Source organism: Lonchura striata, chromosome 6 (genome assembly GCF_050655825.1).
Source record: "Lonchura striata isolate lonStrDom1 chromosome 6, ASM5065582v1, whole genome shotgun sequence".
Lineage (NCBI taxonomy): Eukaryota > Metazoa > Chordata > Aves > Passeriformes > Estrildidae > Lonchura > Lonchura striata.
The window spans coordinates 18,881,389-18,904,018 of record NC_140708.1 but is presented as its reverse complement, the minus strand read 5'-3'; the positions used below and the strand labels follow the sequence as shown (position 1 = coordinate 18,904,018).

The window sequence follows — 22,630 nt, the reverse complement described above, 5'->3', positions numbered from 1 at the left end:
GAGATCTGAGAACAAAAATGCTGCTATGGAATATAGTGAAATATTTTGGTTTTAGTTTTAGTGAATATTTTGGTTCATGGGGACTGTGGGTTTTGTTTCATTTATCAATACCTGAAGATAATGTAAATAAGCATAATAAGAGGAAGATTGGCAATAGATTTTATGTTTTGGGCAAATTAATTGCAAATGAGAATCAGAAAAAAGAAATATTATTTTATGTTAGTAGTATTTTGCAATATGGTGCTCTGTTACACAAAAACAGTAAAGTGCAAGATTTGGCAAGATAGTTAGAGAATGTGTCAGTAGATGCTGTTTCCTCACTGGATTTATGATAATTTTTGTTGTTCTTTATGCTAATGAAATAACAAAAATATTCAATAAAAAACTAGTACATATTCAGTTAATTGTATGGGTATAAAAAAATCCAAGACATGATAAAGTTCAGTGCTGGATTACAGTAGAGAAAAAAAAATGCAGTGGCACCAGTTCTGAAAGGAAGCTGAAATTCTGAATGTGCCTGAAAACTCCAAAAGAGTATTAGAGAAATGTGTAATATTTATATAATTATTTCAAATGAAATTGAGAAACAGTCTTCAAAGATGTAATTAAATAAACTCTGATAATTAACCTTAAAGTATTAATTTATAATGGGAAATGGAGAGGAAACAATGTTAGGACTGGAAAATGGCCTGTCTCCAGAACAGAGCAGAATCTGACCAAGAAATATAAATATTGTTTCAATTGTATTGATACCTAGATGAAACAGTGCAGCAATTAACCTCCAGTTAATCTTCTGGTGCTAAATCCAAGCATATGAATACCTATTCCCTTAAAGGGATGTAAGTTGGATGAGATGATGACATTTTTCATGATTCCTCTCTTTCTAACTAGCTATGCTCTTGTAAGCTAATCTAAAGGGTGTAAATGTTTCCTGTTTGATGTGTATTATGAATGCCCAAAAATGTAACAATTTGGAGTCCTTTATTCTGTCTCCTTTCTCTGTTATTTCCTTTCCATATTTTATTTTAAAAGTCATTAGTGGGAATGATTCCCAGACAGGAGGGGTGTGTCAGATAGTTTTCTCAGACAGTATTCAACCCCATAATATTGATTATAATGTACTGTAGGGCTGGGTATATTGTGGTTAATCTTCCTTACTATCGAATAAGCAAATTAAGTTTTCTGGTGAAGATCAGAGGGATATGTCTGTATGTAATCTTTTATAATCAGGAGAAAACAAGATGACCTCTTATATGACCTTAAGATGATTTTATATGCCAGGTCTTGTAGTTCACCTTGTACATAATGCAGTGATTATCCATCTTTAGTGGCTATTGGGAATTCATAGGAAATTATAATTTTGAGATAATGGAGTATCAGTGAAAGTGTATTTGAAAATTTAAATTTTAAAATAAAATGTGGTAAATTAGATATTTTTACTTATAATATGAACATAATCATATAAATATATTAATATATATGCAGAAGAGGTAAAATCAAAGCATGGTATCATGCTAAAACAAACCACAGGCCAAGAAGAGGATTGCTTCCTTAGTTTTTTTTCATTTTCATAAATCATCTGTCTTGGACAAGAAGACTTGGCTTTATAGTCCTTCCTAGCTGTTGTGAATTGCAAATAGTGTTGCAGTATTATTATTACTAATAATAATCTCTGCTGTATAAAGAAATACTAAGCAGCTAAGAAGAAAAGGATTTTCCTTAGATAAAAACCTGACATTGCGTACTGTTGTCTAGCTCTTGACAGATTCCTACCTTGACAAAGAATTATATTAATAAATATCTTCAACTAGGAGACTCTAACTGGGACAGCACGCTGCAAGAACCTGTAGGAAGGGGGGGCGTGAGCCAGGATTGTCATCCAGAATTCAGAACAGAAAGAGAGGCCTAAAATGACCTGACAAAGGAATGCTGCATCACTTGAGGGCTGATGCCCCAGCCTCCGTGCCAGGCTCTGCTCTGCTCCACCTGCCCGGGATGCAGGCAGGGCCTTTCCCAGAGCCAGCTGAGCTGGGAATGTCCCGAGGCTTCGCTGGTTAATGGCTCTGCCGCCTCCTGCCCGCTCCATCCTGGGCTCCAGAAGCCGCTCCGTGTCCGGATGAACATCTGTGTGGACTGCTGTCATTCAGGATTTCAAAGAACACTACCTTTTCTGACAGTTTGATTCGGTAGCAATGGAGCATAGTTTTTTTGGGACCTATTCTCAGCAGCCTAGGGCTAGGAAGCTCAATTTTTCAACAGGATTGTTTACTGGAAAGAAAAGGCTACATGATCTTGGTGACAACTTGAAGGCCTTTGTCTCAATAACTAATGATAGGGCTCTGTTACAGACAGGGCAATGCTAGCAAGAGCAGCCTCTTTTTTTAACTGTGGTGCTGTCATAGCAAGCTTGTAAAACCAGAATGACACCAAAGAAGAATAATTATTAAGTCCAATATTATGTGCTACACTTTCTCTCATGTTAGAGAAAGTTTCTTTGAAAGTGCGAGAAATGCAATCTGTGATTTACAGAAAATGACTTTTGATGAGTTCTAGTGCTGTTTTTTCCCTTTAGACATAAGGTTTAATGACATGGTTTAATCTCTTTGTACACTCTTTTAAGCAAAGTTAAAAGCTTCAAAAAAGGGACATTTTTTTAATAAACATGAGGTCTGGTTCTAGAAAAGGATGAGTTATTTTATGGCTGTTGCTGGTGCTTTAAAGCAAATAATAGTTACAGGTGTTATTAAAAGTTTAAAATTATTTCGATATTTTTATTATGTTATTCAGATTCATCAAAAATATTGACTATAAAGTCATGGTAACAAAGAAACAAAATTGTAGCATGCAATAAAAGTTTGGAGATCTAGGTATTTATTTGAATATTCAATCTTTATTCATTATTGATCCTGGCTGATCAGAAGCATAGCATACTTACTAAAGAACACAGTTTAGTAAGTATAGTCAAGTGTTAATGTTATCATTTTATCTATTTCAGAGCTCTGATTACTTTAGCCACCTGGGGAAAGATTTGCCTGACCCAGGATTTCCTTGGCTTTCAGTGTTTTCATTTTTCTATTGCTTAAGAAAAATGTTGCTTCAGTGGTTGTAGTCTTGTGCATGCTTCTGGCAAACTGCAGCAAAGATGAGTAGTTTGTCTTTCATATAGGAAGAATAAGATGATTGTCATAATTACTGATATTTCTCTCTGGTTACATGAGTCTTTTTAATTCTTGTGCTGTTGTTGCCTTTCTCAACTCCTTCTCTCTCATTCTGTCTAGAAGTCGCTTTAGAGTGATTATTTCAACAATTTTAAAATGTATTTCTTCTGAAAAAGTACTCCTGGTGGCATCTGACAATGTTTAACTGTTTATGACTAGTTGTCATCTGGCTTCACAGATTGACCAAATAGATGTCAAAACTGCAACAGCACTGTTTTAGCCCAGTTGTTTGTTTTTAAAAAATCCAGCACCTGAATAATACCTTATCAGAGAGAAAAATAATATGTGCAAATTATATATATATCATCCATGTACAGTAATGAGAAGAGTTTTCTAAAATTCTGTTGGTTTTGCTAAATTGCTGTGTGGATGAGGTGGAGCACAAGAGGTTTTGAAAAAAAGTCTCTGCATAACCATGGTGAGCCTCATCTCCTTTCACCATAATATTGCTGTGATTTGGTCTGGCCTAAATGACTTTATTTCATGGTTTACCTTCAGCAGGCAGTTGCTACTTCTTGCTTTGTAATGCTGCTGCTTGTGCCTTGCAGATACTCATGGATTAGTTTGCCCACTACGTCAGTACCATCATATCTACTAAAAATAGAGAACTTCAAAACTCTACAGAAAATTAAAAGTCATATCAAACTGAATATAGAAAGCAGCATTACAGAAGTGGGCAAAATAGAGTAATTACCTCAAATTTGATTTTGATGCTATTTCAAAATTGATGAAGAGACCTTTAACCCTGAGATCCTGAAATGTCCATGCAAATTTTAAAGTTAAATTATAGCCTCTCCCATACATCAAAAAAAAAAAAAAACAACTTCATATGTATGATTCTTTCCTTTAGATTTCTTTCTGTATTTGTAATATAAATTCAGTTCCGTTTTCAATTTTTTTTTTTTGTTAGAAAGCAAGAAGGCTAAAGTTTAATTCAGATAAAAATAATTCAGATAATTCAGAAAAATAATGTCATGATTTCAGCAGTGGAGGCTAGTAACCAAACACAGACTTGAAAAAAAAAAAAGTAGGATTTACAGTACAACTGTATCTGATACAGAGCAATATAACTGAGAGGAATGTTAATGCATGGGTTCATTGCCATATTTTATGAAATTTTCTTATTCAAATATCAGGTTAAAAAATAAAACATGCATAACAAGTTTTTGTAAATAAGAAGAAGGTTTGTTTGATTTTTTTCCCGCCCACAGCAATGTGAGCTTTAATTAGTGCATATAAATAAAATTAAGCTTTTGGATATTATAGCAATATATCTGTAACTCAGAGTTTAAAAGAGTGGTATAACAGTAATTAATTTTGTGTTTAACATATCTTGAAATAATCATCTTTGCCTTTTATCCTTAGCTAAAACTTCCTAAGCATCTTACTTTCAGAAGAAATTCAAATCCCATCAATGTCCAATAAGGCTTAGGATATAGAATGCATTGGCAAGTGGGACCAATCAAAAAATGCCTTGATAGTTTTAAATGTGGTTTTTTTTCTCTTGCCCTCCTGGGGATTGGATGAGGTGTGATTTAATTTTTGCATATATAAGCAATGTTATTTCAGGATACATAAAAAGAAGAGTAAAGCAAGCTTACTGGAGATGATTACTGGTCTTGTGTCACTGACCTTCTGTAAAATATTGGAGCTACTTTATTTTTAACCCTGAAAATAAGCTTGCTGAGTTCAAGGATTCTACACCATATCTGCTTGCTTCTTTTTTTTTTTTCCCCTCTTCTCCTAGGTAAGCAAGCAGCTGCAGAATTGAAATGTTGCAAAGAAATTTACTTGTGCAAGTATTTTAGGAGATACTGACATTCTTCCCAGCCACTGAGGCTCAGATAGACAAGCTCTTCTTATGCTGTCGAATGCCAGAAGATTATACCTGGATGCTGACGATCATTTTAGGTTATGGCAGGAGGAGATTAGCTCAAATTTATAACAGCTCACATTTTCCATTTTTTCTTGGTTTTCAGAGTGGCATGGAAATTATATTTGTGAATCCCTGGGGACTCTCACATTGGTGTCAGTTTTTAGATTTTGCCAGATACATCTAAATGTGGACATATAATGTAATGGAAAGAAATTGAAAAAATTATCTATTTCTTGATTCTTTATTACTGAAGAGTTAAGAAAGTGATTCCTTAGGCTATTACACAAGTCTTAAACTGGAAATGTATGTTAGGATGAAATCAGATTGGTTAAGATTCCTTTGCCTTTGCATCTCTTGGAAAAAGATCATATTAGTAATACAGCAAGCACATGTGCCTTGCCTGTTTCTTCAGAAAAGTTTTATGCCAATAAAAAATTGAATAAAATATATATTTTAAGACTAATTTTATAACAAAACTAGGTGTATTATATGAATATGATGCTATTAAATCTTTCATTATGTCTCACATTCAGAAACTCTTTATCAAATCAAATAGTAACAGGTGGTGTGTATAATATGTTAACAAATAGAAACTAAATAGATTTCTGAAAAGCATAATTGAAATATCCATGGCTGACAATAACATGAGAATTGTTTGGTTCCAGTTTGCACAGATGACTATTGTGTATCCTTACAATATGGATGTTGGCTGCATGTGTATGCTGAACTACCTGGTAAAAACTACCTGGTTATCCAAGAGAAATTATAAGCTGAGGCAAAAGACTTCTTCCTAAGGTGTTCACTCCTTACCACAGTAAATATCTGTTATTCTATCTCATCTAATGTGGTGGGCCAGGTATTCTTCTAACTTCAAGTCAAGTATTTCAAAAGTGGGACATTGCAAAGTGAGCTTTTCTTGTAAACTGGAAGAGCTTGGAAATTTTGGAAAGTACAATTTTGGATTTTTTGAAAATAAACAGAATAAGGACCTCAGTATAAAAATATTTTACAAGTTTCATTTCTTGACTAAAACAAGTTGCATTAACTGTGCAAGTAGGAAGAGCTATGTCAAAATTACTGTTTATTCTTAATTTTCTGCTTTGGCATATACTCAATTGTAGTTTTTCATATGAAAGTTTTTCCCTGTAACCTTTTATATAAGAAGGTTCTACAATAGCTTGACTCAATGTAAACTTATTTACAAAATTTCTTGAAAAGCATTGTAAAATGTACAGGGAAGTCCTTTCACTTACAATTACATCCATGTCTAAGTCTTCTCAAATTGAAGGGCATGTTTTTGTGATCTCCTGCACAGAGATTCTTTCCTGACACTTAATAATTTAGGGGCTTTCTTTTTAGAAAATCTAAATAAAGCAGATTGTACCTCTTTTAAACTGAGTAGTGATGAGGTTTTCATCATATCTTCGATTATTACTGTAATTAATTCTTGGTTAGTTTTTAAGATAATTATCTGCATGGGCATGAGTAGCAAAATGTAATACTCACTTTGTTCACTACACAGTGTGTTAAGCTATCAGCTACCTGTCAGTAAGGAAAAAAATGGAAGCAAATGCAAAAGAGATTATTATTGTTAAATATTAATTAAATGCTAATATTGAATACTAGTTAAGATATGAATGAAATTAAAAGTTTGGGAAATAGTTGTAAAGTAACTTAGGATGGAGATGGTGTACAGTATTATTAGAGAAATTAGAGAATATAATTTAAGCAAGGTACATTAAATAAATTGGCTGGAGTACATACATTGTTATTAAAATTTACGGCAAGGAGTATTAGTTCGGACATATACCTTTAATTTTTTTCTTTTCCTCTTTTAATATTTTTAGTACATTCAGCATTCAAATGAACTATTCACACATTGAATGGAGTGTAATACTCTGAAAGTTCTCATTTGGAACTGATTTCAATTTTTCTTGCATTCCAACAGCTTTGTACTTTTTAGCAAGAAAAAAAGAAAAAGACAATATCTGCATGAAATTCTCAATTCTATTAAGTATTCATTTAAGTTTTAATATTATTTCTAAGGGTGAGCAGTTCCTACTTAGAAATCTGCAAACTGGATAAAGTCACTATTAATGTGAAGATAAAAGGATATAGATCTTGATAAGCTGAGCTAATGTAAGCATCTTAAAGTTTTTATACTGAAGAGTAATTTTAAGTGTCTATAAATTCTAGGGATGGTCATGTTTCTGCTGTAGATTGCATAATTTACCATTGCTTATAGTAATATACCCACCACTGTCTTAAGCTTTATGCTTGTTTTTCCATATCAGTAATAAATGTGGCATAAATGAATTTGGATCAAATTAGCATTTTTGTCTGTTTAAGCAAGTTTTTCATATAGTTCACTGTCAGAATTCTATTTGTTTCATTTCCATAGTAACTGTTTGTCATCATAGCTCATTTTATTCAGCCTCTTCCAATCAATCTGCCTCCTTAATTTATGAAGGCTTTTTTTTTGTTTTGTTTTCAATTGAGATTTCTCCTCATTTTACATGTGTAATATTGCCATGATTGTGATGTATCTTTATATAGTACTCTTTATGCACAATTTTGAGTATTTGCTTTGATAAGTCCAGAAGTGGTGATGCTAATGTTGCATTTTCTAGTCTCCACTGGATATAGCTTTAGCTCAGGCTTTTGCCTTCAGGATCTTGCTGTCTCAGTTATTCAGAAAAGTTAAGAATACTGAACACCGTACATCATCTTTAATATGAATTCTCTGCTTATCAGTTCATCACAGAACTGAGTCCAAAGCATTATTTCTACATATTCCATCTTTTTCATTAGCTCAGATAGTGGCTCCACCTTCCCCTCTGGCGCTACAGTTTTCTTCTTGTTATCTTCTGGGTATCTGAAACTGTAAGTTTCATAGTAATGAGAAGGTTATTTTAAAAAATAAAAATAGCCATTATTATTTTGATATTTTTGTATATATTCTAGCTGTATTAGCTGTTGTATGTGCTTAAAGACTGTATTTAGGCTTGCATCTTGAAACATAACAGCAATTTATACAGTTGTTTAGAACTGTATGAAAAATACAGCACAATTCCTCTACTCCTAACAAAGCATGGAAACAAATGCTGATAAAATTCATTTCAGTGTGTTCCCTAGTAACTAAAATCTGTATTCAGGCAGCTCAAGGTTGATCTGGACTGATAATTAACCTGTTACATATTCTTACTGCAGTGTCCATACCACTAACTCTGGATTTTATGTTGCTGAATTTTTTTTTCATTCTTTCAGTGTGCTAGCACACTTCTGGCTCATGCGGGGCTTTTAGTACCATTACAGGAGTCAGATCTAAGCCATGCAGTAACCTCAGCACAGTTACTCTTCGGTCAGCAGTACCTGAGCTCTGCCATGATAGTTTTGCCATTGGACTCCAGTGCATGAAGAGAGCAGAGGGAGTTTTGGCAACTTTCTGTGACTGTCCTGTTTGTATTTCATCTCAAAACTTATCCTTTCCTGTGAGGAATCCAGACAAACCAAGCACTTCAGCACTTACTTGCCATTACTGGTAAATGCAGAAGTCCCTCTGATTTAGAAAGTGCAATAGCCTGTGTACTTGACAGCTGTGTTAGAAACAACAGAAATACCTCTGTATAATTAGCTTTATATATGTGTGCGCATAAGGAAAAGAGAATAGTTGCCTTACATAGTAATGTTTTGTGCCTGGTTCTTAAAGCTTACTTACAGTGATACTGCAGCAACAGCATTTGCTTTTTTGCCCTTCCTTGCCATGAGTTATGAGATGCTGTAGCAAGGAAGTGCTTTTTTCCCCTTTCTTTGTCAGGTCAACTTCATCTGCTGTGGTCATGTTAGAAAGCCTTTGCTCTCTCAAAGGACAATTACTTCTTTTCTCTTTATTTCAAGGCCTTTATCCAGCTCAGACTGGTAAATTAGTACAAAGTGCTTGCTCAGAACAAAACTGGAATGATGTGATTTTATTAAATAGGGTTTACAAAGGATACCATAAAAGTGAGGAATGATTTTCAGTCACTTTTTCTGGACTGTGTTCAAGTTCATGTCCCCAGGAGAGCTTAAAAGACCTGTGAGCACTAATTGTTTGTTTAATGATTTGGCCACCTTTATGAAAACTGCAAAACCAAGATTTTCATTGCTGCTTTGGGTCATTGCTCTAAAAGTTCCATGTTAAACAGTTAATAATAAATCTAAAGTCTATTTTTGATGGTACTTTTTGGTACTTTCCTAGTACTTTTTGCAGCCCTCAATAATTAATTATTACCTTGGTGAAGATGTAAGCCCAGAATAAAACATAACTGATGAGTGATCACAATGATTAATTTTATGGTTTTGTTTTTGATTAAAATCATAGTCTTTCACATAATGCTAGTAAATATTCAAACTATTACCTACTGTAAATTGCAAATTTTTTTAAACCTGTATCTCCAGGATTTCAGCAGTGGAACATCTGTTTTCTTTTGAGAAAAATATGATAAGCATCTGTTTGCATGGAAGATGTGAATGAAACCAGACCACATTTGTTTGCAGTGTTATGGATTATCTGGTCTTACACTGTTTATGAATAAATCATGCAGGATGGATAGTGCCGGTAACCACCAGAGGATGTTTTATACTTGGTTTAAAACATAAATTTATGTATTTGTGATTTTTTCCTGTAGACACTCAAAAAATTTATGTTTTAAATAAAGAAGAAGCCTGTTGCATTTCTAGGCCAGTATTTAAGCTCATGGATACCAGAAGTTCTTTTAAGCCAAGCCTTGCCCACTGTTAATATGTATGAGGATATAGCTTGAGAGTTAAAAACAAAGCAAAAAAAATTAGCATGAATTGAACAAAAATGCTATATTTTATTATTTGAGAAATACTATGCTCTCATGTAACTGGATTGTGTCCTAATGTACATGTGGACAGAGTTATGTTTGCATGTGTGGCCTGGAAGACTGGTCTTGCAAACCCCCATGGATAATTGTGGTATTTACTGTTGTGAATCCTTTTTATAAATTCCAAAATATTTTGTATTCAAAGAGCTGGGAGGAGGCATGAATGTTTTTGTGCTCCAAACAGTGAAGAGATGCTGAGGTTTGAACAGGACCTGATACTAACCACTGGCTTGGTGAAATATGGGCATCAAGTTCAATGCTTGATTGTTAGAGCTATGGGGTGACTTAAGCAACTTCTGCCTCCCAGCAGTTAGTTAATGTCTTTCCTCTGATGTCACATGTGACTTTGTGTGGATAACACGGTAAATTTTAAGATGTTAAATGTTAGCACAAATACTGATTGATGATCCTTAAGGGTCCCTTCCAACTCAGCTTATTCTATGATTCTAAGTATGTCTGTATTATGTGTTAGTTAATTGAGTTTCTCTATCTTGTAGGAGTTGTTTTTTTTTTTTTTTCTAGCAAGTTGAATTTTTCTTTTTCCATGTTTTGCAGTATTTTGATGTCTTTCTTGTGGTTCTGGCCCTTCCCTGCCTCCATTTCTCATATTTCACCTCCATAGTCAATTCACTTACAAAATAGTCTGAGAAAAATCTAGTGCAAAATCTAGTCTCACATTGTGGATGCAGATTTCTTTATCCTGTCTTCCAGTGATGTGAAAATACATTCCTCTTTTGTAGTCTGTTCAAGATAGGCTAAAGTTAAAATAGGGAGGGAAATAATTTTTGTGTGCACACAGGAGATGGAAAGAAAGGTTTTGAATGGAAAGTTGCTAGGTGGAAACACTGGATAGCTTCATAGCATGTTCCCTCTTAGTCTTTTTAATAAATTGTGACAAAGAAGGGCCTTCCTTCCTCAGTAATTCCAGCTTTGTTAAAAGAAGCTGAACCCTTGCTGTAAAGGGCCAGTGGAGAATTCCTTTTATGGGAACACTTGTTGATGTAACATAGCTGGGATCAATGTTCAGGGCAGCAGGATCTTTCCTCCTTCTGCCACAGCTTTCTAATAGCAAGAAGAAGGGGGGTAAGGCAGAATTTCACTGTGCTCTGTCAGTTCACAATTGATTTAAGGTTCCTAGAGGAACATGTGCTAGAGAAACAGTGTAGAAGAATACTTATGTTCTGACAGATTCTGCAGGAGCAGAGTAAAAGTTCTCCATGCCACAACTTTCCCATGCAGCCACCCAGCTCAGCTGCTCAGAGGCCTGAGCCATTCTTTCTGAAAAGCTAGATATAAACAAGTGCTTAAATTATATCCATTTAGATAATACACAACAATGACTATAAAGTGTAAATCTCAAGAAAGGTTTCAAATATCTGTGATTTAAACTATGGGTTTTGAAACATTCCTACATACTATTGTTTGGGAATAGCGATAGGAGCAACTAAAGTAATATAAGAAAATCTTCCAGATTCTTTTTGTTTACTTGTGTGTTCCACTGAATTTAGATGGATGTTTAAAAGTTTTATGTGATTTTATTATACTCTGTATTTACCATTTTGGCAATACTGTTGCTTTTTAGCTAAAATAATCTCACCACGTCCCCAGTCCCCCAGTCTATATTTATATCAGGGTTGATAAAGGAGTTCACCAACAATGATCTCCAAAACAGTCAGACTTGAAAATATGGCTTTGAATTCCTGAATGTTAAAACCAGTGCACTTGCATCTCTTTTCTCTGCCATTTCCCCCCACCCCCCTCTAATCCCTAGGATTAGATGTGTGGGATAATTACATTTCCAGTACTCTAATTTAGGCCAAAAATTGAGTCCTGGAACAGAAAACTTCCCAACGCCTCCATCTACTCTTGGAAAAGTTATTTAATGAAAATCAAAGCTTTTAGTCAGCAGATCAAGTTTTTGACTCATGGTGCTTTGAAGTAGCTGAGGTGATGCCTTAAGCTCTTAAAGTGTAACTGCTAAAGCAATTACAGAGCAGAGTTAACATTCTGAGAAAAAAGATCTTCTCTCAGGCCAATTTGATGAACTGATAAGGATAATTCCAATTTTATTTAATAATAAAAATAATTGTTGAAGCAATTATGAGAGTTTGGTTTAGCAATCTATACTTTTTATATAACAAATATACTATATATATAAATAGAAATATAGTTATACTATCTTAGAATTATTTGAAATATATCTATATATTTATAATCCATAAGAAGGAAAAAAATAACCCTGACTTTTAAAGGTCTTTTACTAATGAAATGAGTTTTCAATGTGTTTCATATTACAGATGCAAATGCCTGGTGAGATATGATTTGAGATTGAGTAAAAGAAATACACAAAGATGAGCTACTGTTTTCTTTTGCCATGATAGTTCTTGTCAGTAATGATGGCTTGTACTTTCAAGAGCTGCTTTTTTTGTGATCAGTGACATTTTTCTTTTCTCTTGGATCCGCTGCTGTAGGTGAGATGTTCAGCTGAAGTTGTTTGCTTAGTGCCATGTGGGATGGTGGAATTTTGACACTGTAGGAGGTGTATTTTTTACTCTCTTCAGAGTCTGTCTTCATTCTTGCTATTTCTATAGTAGTTTTTTGATGGGACCAGATCACTTTTCCTTCTGTTTTAAGCCTAACTCTCCTACCTATTATGCACAGAGAGAGAATAACAGAGTGATAGCAAGGAGTTTTGTGTTATTATGGTGCTGCTTGGCCTAAATCTTGTTCTAATTCTTCCTTCTAGGAGTCTGGCAAATATGGTGGAGTAAAATGGTCCAGGCAGAAAGTCTCCAGATTCAGGCTGTGAATGTTTGAAAGAGTTAATTCACATGGACAGTCTGACAGCTCATGATTAAGTCTGTGATGACTTAATTACAGCCATAGAAGCCCTTTTATCCATAAAGTCATTTAGCACCATATTAATCAAGTCTGTACTTGTAAGTGGGGAGGTGCTCAAGTCCAAACAGAGATGGTTATCTTTGGTAAAATCACCTGGGGAGACACATCTGTATAATGAGGAAGGCACTGGTGAGGGCTCTTACCTCAGGAAGGATACAGACCCACCTCTGCTGTTTGCACCTCTCCATCCTGTTGTGCTGTGTTCCAGAGCATCAGGAATAAGAGCTCAGAGGATGCTGGGACCCCTGCTTCCAGCTCAGGGCAGAGCACAGAGGGCCAAGGAGGAGCTGAGAGCTGTGTTCTGTAGGCAGCCAGGGAAAGCAGAGTAGTAGTTTGGGAATGTATTGTAAGAACAGCAGGGGAAAGGCTGGAGAAATTTCAAGGCACAATTTTCATAGTGGGGGTATACCTGGAAAGTGAAAAATGCAGGATTGTAGGAGTGGGCATCATTTTGATGGCAATTAAAGGCTTGGAGAGGGGGCAATATGATCTGGTTAGGATGTACCAACAGAACAAAAGTGGGTTGGGATCCTGTGTTGAATGATACAAAGCTGCTGGGAAATGAAAGTGGAAGCCTATCACTTCCAGTAAATGCTTGGGCAAGAGCCAGAAGCTGTCATTGCTCCGGCTGGTTACCTGTACTGCCAGTGGTACCAGGAGGAGCCCTGTGAGCTGTCTGCCCTAAAATTTGACTTGCTTTCTAAATTAGACTTATTCTTAACCCAATATTCTTGTCATTATGGGGAGTTACGTGATTCTCAGCTGGGCTCTGGCTGAGTTTAGCAAGGAGCATGTGGACCTGGCCTTTTCTCCCTTTTCTGAAGTCAATTTAGGGCAACATAGTTGAAACAAAGTGAGTAAACTTTGTGTAGACCTTGGAATTCCCATGAAATTCAGGTGGCATTTTTCCTAAAGATACAGCACTAGAGGCAGGGGAGAATTCTGCATGATCAATCCTTCAACCTCCTTTTTTAGCTCATTGTCTTGATTCTGCAAAGAGTTATTGTTCATGTCTGACACCCAGACCATGTCCAGACCATATTTGAAGAACGTATGCCAGGAAAGGGTTATGAGAATGTAAAATGAATTTTACTGAGTTCTAGGTTAAGGTTCAGGCTGCTAAAATAAATCCTAAAAGTCAAAGTCATATTATCTAATGTTCTGTACCATTTTTATTTCCAATACTATCTGTCTTGAGTCTACAAAAAAAAATTAGTTTTTACTTACATATAAACATTTAGATGAACATAGAGTAGCTTATTGATTTTCTATACAGAGAATGATTTATTGATACTTTTCTCAGCTTTCATAATAGTAATTTCCTAATAGCTCCATTGATTTGGTTTCAGCAAAGAACCCCCCAAGCAACAAAAAAGCAAACCACCTAAAACCTGAGGAAACTGATGTTCTTTTTCTGTGTAGTATAGCTGTGTGCAGAAACAGGTACTTGAAGATAATGGGAGCACAGCTAGTTGTAAAACAGTGTAGTTGGTTCTGAATGTCAAGTCAATCTCCCAACAGATTTTTTTCCTTTGAAGAGTCACCAGGAGTGTGTATCACTGTTTGTAACATGACCACAAGGCCATACTGATTTGCAACTTAATTTTTCATCTTTGAAGGAACATTTATTCCACAGAACTGAATGCATGAAGGAGACTGATCTCAGTTTAGAATTGTTTGGGGTTTTTTTTTGCATGTATGTTGGCCTGTTGTAAATTCAGCATTTCTGCACTGGTGCTTTTCTCTTTACTTGGCAGACAAAATAGTAAAAACAGTTTGAACACACTTTGAATTTCCTTTTGCTATCTTAAAACTTCATGAAGGAGAGAGTGGAGCTGCAAGCTTCAAAATGTTATGCAAGTTTTTTAACCTGAGGTGCATGAGTCAGCTCATCTGCACTGGTGGAATGCAGAGAGTTCAAGGAGACAAAACTGAGCGAGTACTTTGCAGTTTTTAGAATTAAGTCTAAATTGCATGCTGAAGTACTCTTCTTCCTCTTAAGGTAACAGACCAGAGAAGTTGACTTAATGGACTGTTAAATTCCTGCAAGTCAATATTTTTTTTCTAATATTAAAAAGAGTACATGTATTTTAATACTGGGACAAAAACAGTAGTAAAAAGCTCATTAGCGTCTCTCACAGAATGTACTCTCTTCTCTTACTCTGTGTTACATGAGCAGGAATAGCATGGAACTTAACTAAGTGGAGCATTTTGCCATCAGTACTGTATCACTGTCCCACAATGGAAAACCTAATTAGTGCATCCAAAGAAGCATTAAATAGATTTCATGATGTTTAATAAAGACATGACATGGTTTTGTCTATTGCAAAATTAGAGAGAATGTTCATAATGCACATTCTTGCTTGCTCTTTCACAATTTAGGTGCAGTTTTACATTGTAGATACCTCAGGAAGGTTCAGTAACTTTCTTCTCCATCAAATCTTTCCTGTCATTGTTATGCTCTATTTGTCTTGGTGTTCTGGGCATAATGGTACACAGTTAATGAACATCTTTGCCAGTCTATTCAAACTGGGGGGACCACTCTTAGCACCAGAGTATTTCAGCCTGTTTGACTCGAGTTTCAGTTACTCTTTTTTGGTGCCGATGTCTAACCAGTAACTGAGAAGAAAGAAAGTGTGTACTTTGGGTCATCTGCAGCCTGAACCTTTTCATTCTTGTGTGTTCTCATTAAAATGTGAGATTTCTTCCCAAGGGTCACCATTACTGTCAGGTTTACACAGCTCTAATAGTGACATTTTGTCTTCTGGCCTCATCCCTTAGCTGGCCTTGGCTGCCCAAAGGTGTCCTAAGCATAGAACATCTAGACTATACATGCTGAAATTCAAAATGAGAAAAATACCACCTTAGGGAAGGGTAGAAGAGCTTGTTGAATTCTGCCAAATTTTATCTTTTTGTACATGAAACTATAAAACTAAGTAACTTAAGGAATACCTCACTGTGTGTAGCTAATCTGTTGCCTGCCTGCTCTTAGGTTTGTATTTAATGGAGGGGGGGGGGGAATTTTTTGGGTTTGTTTGTTTGAGGGTGTTGTTGTTATTGTGGATTTCTCTCTGGCTTTAGCTCAGTTTATTTAGATGCAATTAAGTGATCAGGATGAGTTTTTATAAGGTGGTTTATATGAAATGTTGCACATTGCTTGAACATTTTTAAGACTGTGCAAGTTGTACTGGATCAGTCTTCTTAACTTGTATTTTATCTGCCTTCATGGCAGTGTGAGGTCATGTAAAGAGCATTAGTGATAGAGCTGTGAACTGACTCTAGAGCTGTGGTTTCCCCTGGATATTTGATTAGGATTTAGTGATAGATGAATCTAGTATAACATTTGCTTAGAGTATTTTGAGAACAGGTACTTGCCAGCCCCTTTCTTACCTGGAAAGCAGCTAAAGCTGTACCACAGCACTTTGAGATTAAATCATTGTAAACAGTTCTGTCATCATGCTCTCAGCTAGTGATGTAATATATAAATCTCTTCAGGCAACATTTTTTTGCATCTTGTTCAAGTCATCAGTGTAAAATAGGTCTGGATTTTGCAGCAGTCTTTGTTCATAGCTAACACAACTTTCCACTTGGGAGTTACCATCTCTTTAAATGTATTGTTCAGGAATATTGAAGCAGTCAGTTGCTCCCAGAAACACTGAAAATGTAATAAAAGGCAACAGGAAAACAACATGAGCAAACACTTAATCAAGTCCAGAAACAACCTGTGTCCTTATGTTGTTACTTTGTGTGAGCCTACAAAACCACACAAGTAGGAGTGTGATCTGAAGGTCAGCAAGCACAGTGAATTTTCCAAATGTTAAATAATTAAAGAAACACCTGTGCCCCAGCCAAATAACTTCATGCTGATCTGCTGTGAAAATGTTATGCTTAAAAACCCTAAAAATGTGTCATGTATAATGCCCAGCAGAGGCTTCAAGAAGAGCTGTATATAAAGCATAGGAGATATTGCTTCAACATGTCTTAAAGAGTCTCTTAAGATTGATTAAGCAGTGTCCCAGTGTGTGTTTCCTAGTTTCTGCAATTGTGTTTAGCACACTTCAGATGGGACTAAATAGGATTTAAGAGTGCCAATGATTTATGAAGACTTAAATTCTACTCCTGAACTCCTGATGTTCTTAAGCCAACAGAGGTTTTAAAGGATATCACAGGTCATATATCCTCTCCTAAGGAGAAAGAAAAAAAAAAAATCCATATTGCTTGATTTTGGTCATTGAATCTGTGCCCTTATTTTGCACTAAAGAGAGTGCTATTGATAAAACAGCTGAATGTTATAGGCTCATATCAGGAGAGAAGAAAATTGGTGTCAAATTTCAGAGTTTCATGGGGTCATGGAAATTTTTTCTAACCAGAAGGAAGGAAATAAGAGGAAGGAAGGTTTCAGTGTTAACATTATAGGATTGTGAAGAATCTGTAGAAAATTTGAGGGAAATCCTGTTTTAGTGAAATAAGGTTCCAGTGGGAGTGGAATATATTGGAAAAGCAAGAAAAACAAGATAAATGGGAAGGCAGGACTGGTAAGCTGGATGGATATTTTTCTGTCTCTAAATTTTACATATATGCTTCTTTTAAATCTTCCTTGCTGACTGCCAAGCTCCTGATTCCTTGGATGTGCCACCAAGCACATGAAGGCATAGAAGTAAAAGATGTGATGACAGTCCTTTATTCATAGTCATTTCATCTCAAAGTATACTTACCTGTGCATGTTATAGGCATAGAGATTTATTGTGCTGTTACTGACTACATTCCAAGTTTTAAAGCAGATTTGTCAAAATTGGCAAAAGATACTTCTGATTTCACAACTGAGGAGTTTTGCCCAGGACTCATAAAAGCACTTCTTTCCCCAATCCTGCAGTGTGTCCTTTCTGTTGCTAAGTTCAGAAAACATAATTAACTATCTGAATAACTAAATGGCTAAATCATATAGACTGGGTATTTCAGAGGAAGTCACTGAATGACTGATATGTTCTAATTAAATGTTTTCACTTACTCTGCGGCTGCTCTTGACAGTAACTGAAAACCACAGTGATTTAAAGCTTGCTAACTGGATTTTATTAAATGACTAAAGACCATAAGCTGTGAGTAGGAAGTGATAGCCAGATATTCTTATGGCTGAACCTGCATGTCACTGGCACTGCCAAATCCTCCAGTATGTTGCTCTTCCAGTGTTCTCTTTCTCTAAAGAATGTAAAGAAGACAGAGCATTGGGATCTGAAAAAATGGCCCCTTTTACCAGTTCTAAAAAATTTTAAATAGTTCAAAATTCATATATTTACTAACCATTGCTGCCTGAATCCAAACTTCTCCATGTTTTGGAGTCATCATAAATTTATATATACTCGCCCAATATATGTTTTACTCTCATAGTATTTAGATCCTCACTGAATTAGGCCCTAAAAGGTGTAACATCAGCATTTATAAATAAAGTAGGTGATTATGTTTTATGATAGTTTTAAATGAGTTTTATATATTTGTTAATGAAATTTTCACAAGTGATTTTTATACCAGAAAATGAAATGCTCTCACAGTTACAGTGCTTTGGAAATTGTTTGCTTTACCAAGATCTATTTGCAGAAAAAAATGTTGACATCTCTCATTTTGGCATACTTTGGAAGATAATTTTTCTATTTTCAAGTGGAGCTTTGAGTTCTTTTATTGGATTACATTGGTAAATTAACAAAGATTAAATTTTAAAAAGACAATCTAGTTGAATACAAATGGAGTTGTTTTGGAATCTTCTCTCATGAAGGTATCAGTATTATGAGTTATGTTCTCAAGTGGACTGAACACAAATAATAGGATATTTAAATTCTTTCTAAAATAGAGTTTTTTTCCCCATATGGTCATGATAAGTTGTTAAAAGAGGAGAGATATTCTGTGTGAATGTTGGCTTTTTAATGGAAATCACTCCACCACCCCTATTTAATAATAACCAGTGTAACCCAAATACTGATTCCTTTATACCCATTGAAGGAGTATTTCAGGTTTTTTCACAGTGATTTCATGCATTTGACATCTGTTCTATGATGTTCTGAAATGGACCTTGGATCCTGAGGTCTTGAAACTTTTATTCAGAGTGTATTTCCTATGTGATGTACTTGCTGCTTGGAGGACAGACATGATTTATGGCATACAGAGATTTTGGTCTATTTTTACATTCATGTGGAAAGTAAAGGGCACTGGCAATAAGGAAAAAAGGAAAGGAAAAAATACTGATGAGGGAAATATCAGAAGAGAAATTTTCAACTCCTGAGGCTGGAGGTTTTTATTTCAGGATCAGACATTAGTAGGCATATTTTTTAAATTATGTCCAAGTGTCTGTTTAAGAAAGTGGCTATTAAAGAATGATAATCAAATGTTGATGTGGCTTGATCCTATGGGCTGAGATGGTGTGTGCTGATGCATGCAAGCAAAGTTTAGATGTTGCCATGTTTTTGAACCAAGCACATAAAACGTGGTTTACCTTGCAAAAAACTTGATTTTCCAGTGTACTGAGTTATAAAGCTTGATTTTCCAGTGTACTCAAAGCCATAAGGTGAACCATTTTCAAAATAAATTTTTAAAGATGCCTGTGTTTTCAATTCTATTATTGATTTCTAAAACTTAGGATAGATAATTAAAAATCCATATAATAAAATAGTTCAACATACTGTTTTCATTTTTCAAGTATTTTTGAGACATATTTGATAATTTCTCTTTCAAGAATAGCGTGTTTATAAAAATCTGCTTTTCAGCTACTTTAGTTGAGGTTAATAGTAAAAAATCTTGATAGATGCCAATATAGTCTGCATTTCCTCTATGGGAGAATTTCCTGTTTCTTTGCTTTTATCTATTAATGTGAAAAAGAACACTGTGGTAAAAATACACATTTTGTATTCTGACGATAGTGATAAGCGAGGGGGCTTTTTACCCAACCAAATAAATTGATAAATACAGCTGATTCAGACTGTTTACATGATCTTTCCAATGTCAACAGTCATTTAAATTATCCTAACTTTATACTGCATCTCCAAAATCCAATTACAAGCTAATAATAATTGTCAGTTTTGCTCTAAACCTTTAATGATAGGTCACAAGGGATGTTGTACCAGAAGGATTAAATCATTGTAGACTGTTACTATGCCCAGCCTTAAATTACTAGCCTCTTATCTCATGGTAACAGAGCTACTATATGTTTTGTCACCATTTTTGCTAAATAGAATAAATGTCACCAAAATTAATTTCATCTTTCTTAAATTAGCTTCTTAGTATGATTTCTCACTTCAGTCAAAATTTATTTCTTGAAGAATTTAATTTCCTTCTCCATCTATTATATTTGAGAAAGAGGAGGAAGAACTTTCAGGAACAAATGCATTTTAAATCATTCTGTGGCTAATTTTGAAATTTACTCTTCATTAATAACTGCTGACACTTGCAGGATGGAATTTTTTAAGTCACTGTGTACTTAAAATCAAACTGGTTCTCCTTAGTTCATCCTGGCTGTATCTAAGGCACTAAAAATTAAAAGGGGGTGAATCTTGCTTATAAGGAGAGGTACGGCTTAATCATGTGCATAGCAGATTTCCCATGTGATGGATGGTTCAAGGGAATGTTGTAATTAGATAGTATAGTTTAGTTGCATTTATTTGGTTTTAATCATTTAAGGATCTATACAAGTGAAGGAAAAGAGATTTAATATAAGGAATAATGTATATGTAAGAAATACTACCTCAAAAAAAAAGGCATTGAGAGTTGGCATTGTCATACAATACAGTGATAGCAATTTCTGTCTGAGTTACTGGCATCCTTAAATAATATTTCCAATGGAATGTGTATTTTAAAATAATTCTAAAATGCAGCTAGTGGCTTTCTCTTACATTTCCCATTTTTTTGGTATTGATGAGCTCAGACAAAAACTCTGTAGTGTTACAATCTCATAGTTCTTTCAAAGAAAAGAAATCAGAGAGATGGAGCAATTGAAAAGGGGAGGATTCAAAAAATAAACCTGAAGTGACAGGCTATGTCTGAAATTATCACAGCTGGTGATATGAGGCAAAATGTGGGGGAGGAGGAAGGATTTTTCATGCTCATAAATAATATCTGTTGTAAAATATTGAAATCTAGAGGGACTGTATTGGCTGAAATAGTAAAAATCTATTAAATGGCTATGATTTCCTTTTGGAAACATGTTTCTCTTTAGGAATATATAGCATAAAGAACAGGAGTGACTAGAAAAAAGAAGTAAATTCTTCTGTCAGCTGCACATGATTATCAAGGCTTTGTAAACTCAATTAGTAGAGAAGAATTTATCCAAAATCTGATTAAATATTAGTGCCAGCAGGGCAGAAAATTAAACAGAGCATACACATTAATAATCTATTAAATGTTCTATCAACTTTGAACAGCTGTAGCAGTTGTAATCAGACATTTCTTTGTGGCATCCTATGCATTTGTATGGGACTGGGAAGTCACTACTAGGTACAGTGGGTGGAAAGTCAGACTTTTGTCACTCTTCTGACTGTGGAGGGAATCTGTATACAGGAAAAGACTGAGTTTGTGTTTAAGCAGGAACTGTCATCTCCACTTCTATTTGAAGAGTTGATATTTGTCTGTATCATAGCACTGCATGTGTGCCGTGATATTGGTAAGACGGCTGAAGAACAACCTCAGAGAAGAGCATTGGAAAGTCATTGTTCATATCTACAACCTCCTTGTAAGAAGAAGAGGAGGGACAAACACTGATCTGTTCTCTGGCCTGAAGTGACAGGAGCTGAGGAAATGCCCTGAAGCTGAGTCAGGAGAGGTTTAGGTTGGATATCAGGAAAAGGTTCTTCACCAGAGGGTGGCTGGGCACTGAACAGCTCCCCAGGACAGTGGGCACAGCACCAGCCTGGCAGAGCTCCAGCAGTGCTTGGACAATGCTCTCGGGTACATGGTGTGACTCCTAAGGATTGTGCAGGGCTAGGAGTTGGACTCAGTGATCCTTGAGGGTCCTTCTAAGTCAGCTTGCTCTGAGATTCTGTGATATGCAGAAATATGGCTATTTTTACTACCTCAGCATTTCTGAAAAAGAAAGTGTACCAGTTGGGCTGGTAAAATGGTAGGTTGCTCTTTCATAGAAGAAATGTGATAGCCACTCGCCAAAATAAATGAAAACAGAAATACGAATCATCTCCAGAGGAACAGAAAGAGTTGTAGCTTCTCAAGTTAAAGCAGGAAACCAAATGATAGTTTCAATGCTTTTGAGAAAGCAATATAGGTATGTAAGCACTCCATTCACATTGGTAACCAGACCTGGGCATGACAGAGAGCTGGACAAAGAAAAAAGGATGAAGCTGGTGAATAGTAAAGGCTCTCAATGACCATGTGCATCCCAAAGCATAACAAAAGGATATGTAGAATGCTCTCCCTGGCCCTGACAGCTGCCTAAGTGCCCCAGTATTCTCTGTGTGTCCAGAAGCAAATCTTTGGAGAAGGACTGGGTAAGCTTCTTTGACATTCCCCATTAGCTCACTTTCCAACATTTGACTTTTTTCAGTTCAGTTTGTTTACTAACCCATAACAAATCTCTAGCCTCCCTTGGAGTTCGTGCAAGCTTCTATGCCCAGTAGCCTCTGGCAAGGAATTTCACAGGTCTACTACTGTGGTAAAGAGCTACATCTTTCTGTTTGTTTTGAAGTTCTTTCCAACTGTTTTCTCTTGATGAACCCCAGCTCTTAAACTGGAAAAGACAGTTGAAATTAAATCTC

The 22,630-nt window shown here is 35.5% G+C and overlaps 1 protein-coding gene across 16 annotated transcripts in view; it reads left to right on the top strand.

The window, feature by feature from the left end:
- The window catches only part of LRMDA (leucine rich melanocyte differentiation associated), a 728,564-nt gene that overhangs the window by 570,135 nt on the left and 135,799 nt on the right, over positions 1–22,630 (top strand). The gene's annotated exons all lie outside the window — the stretch shown is intronic.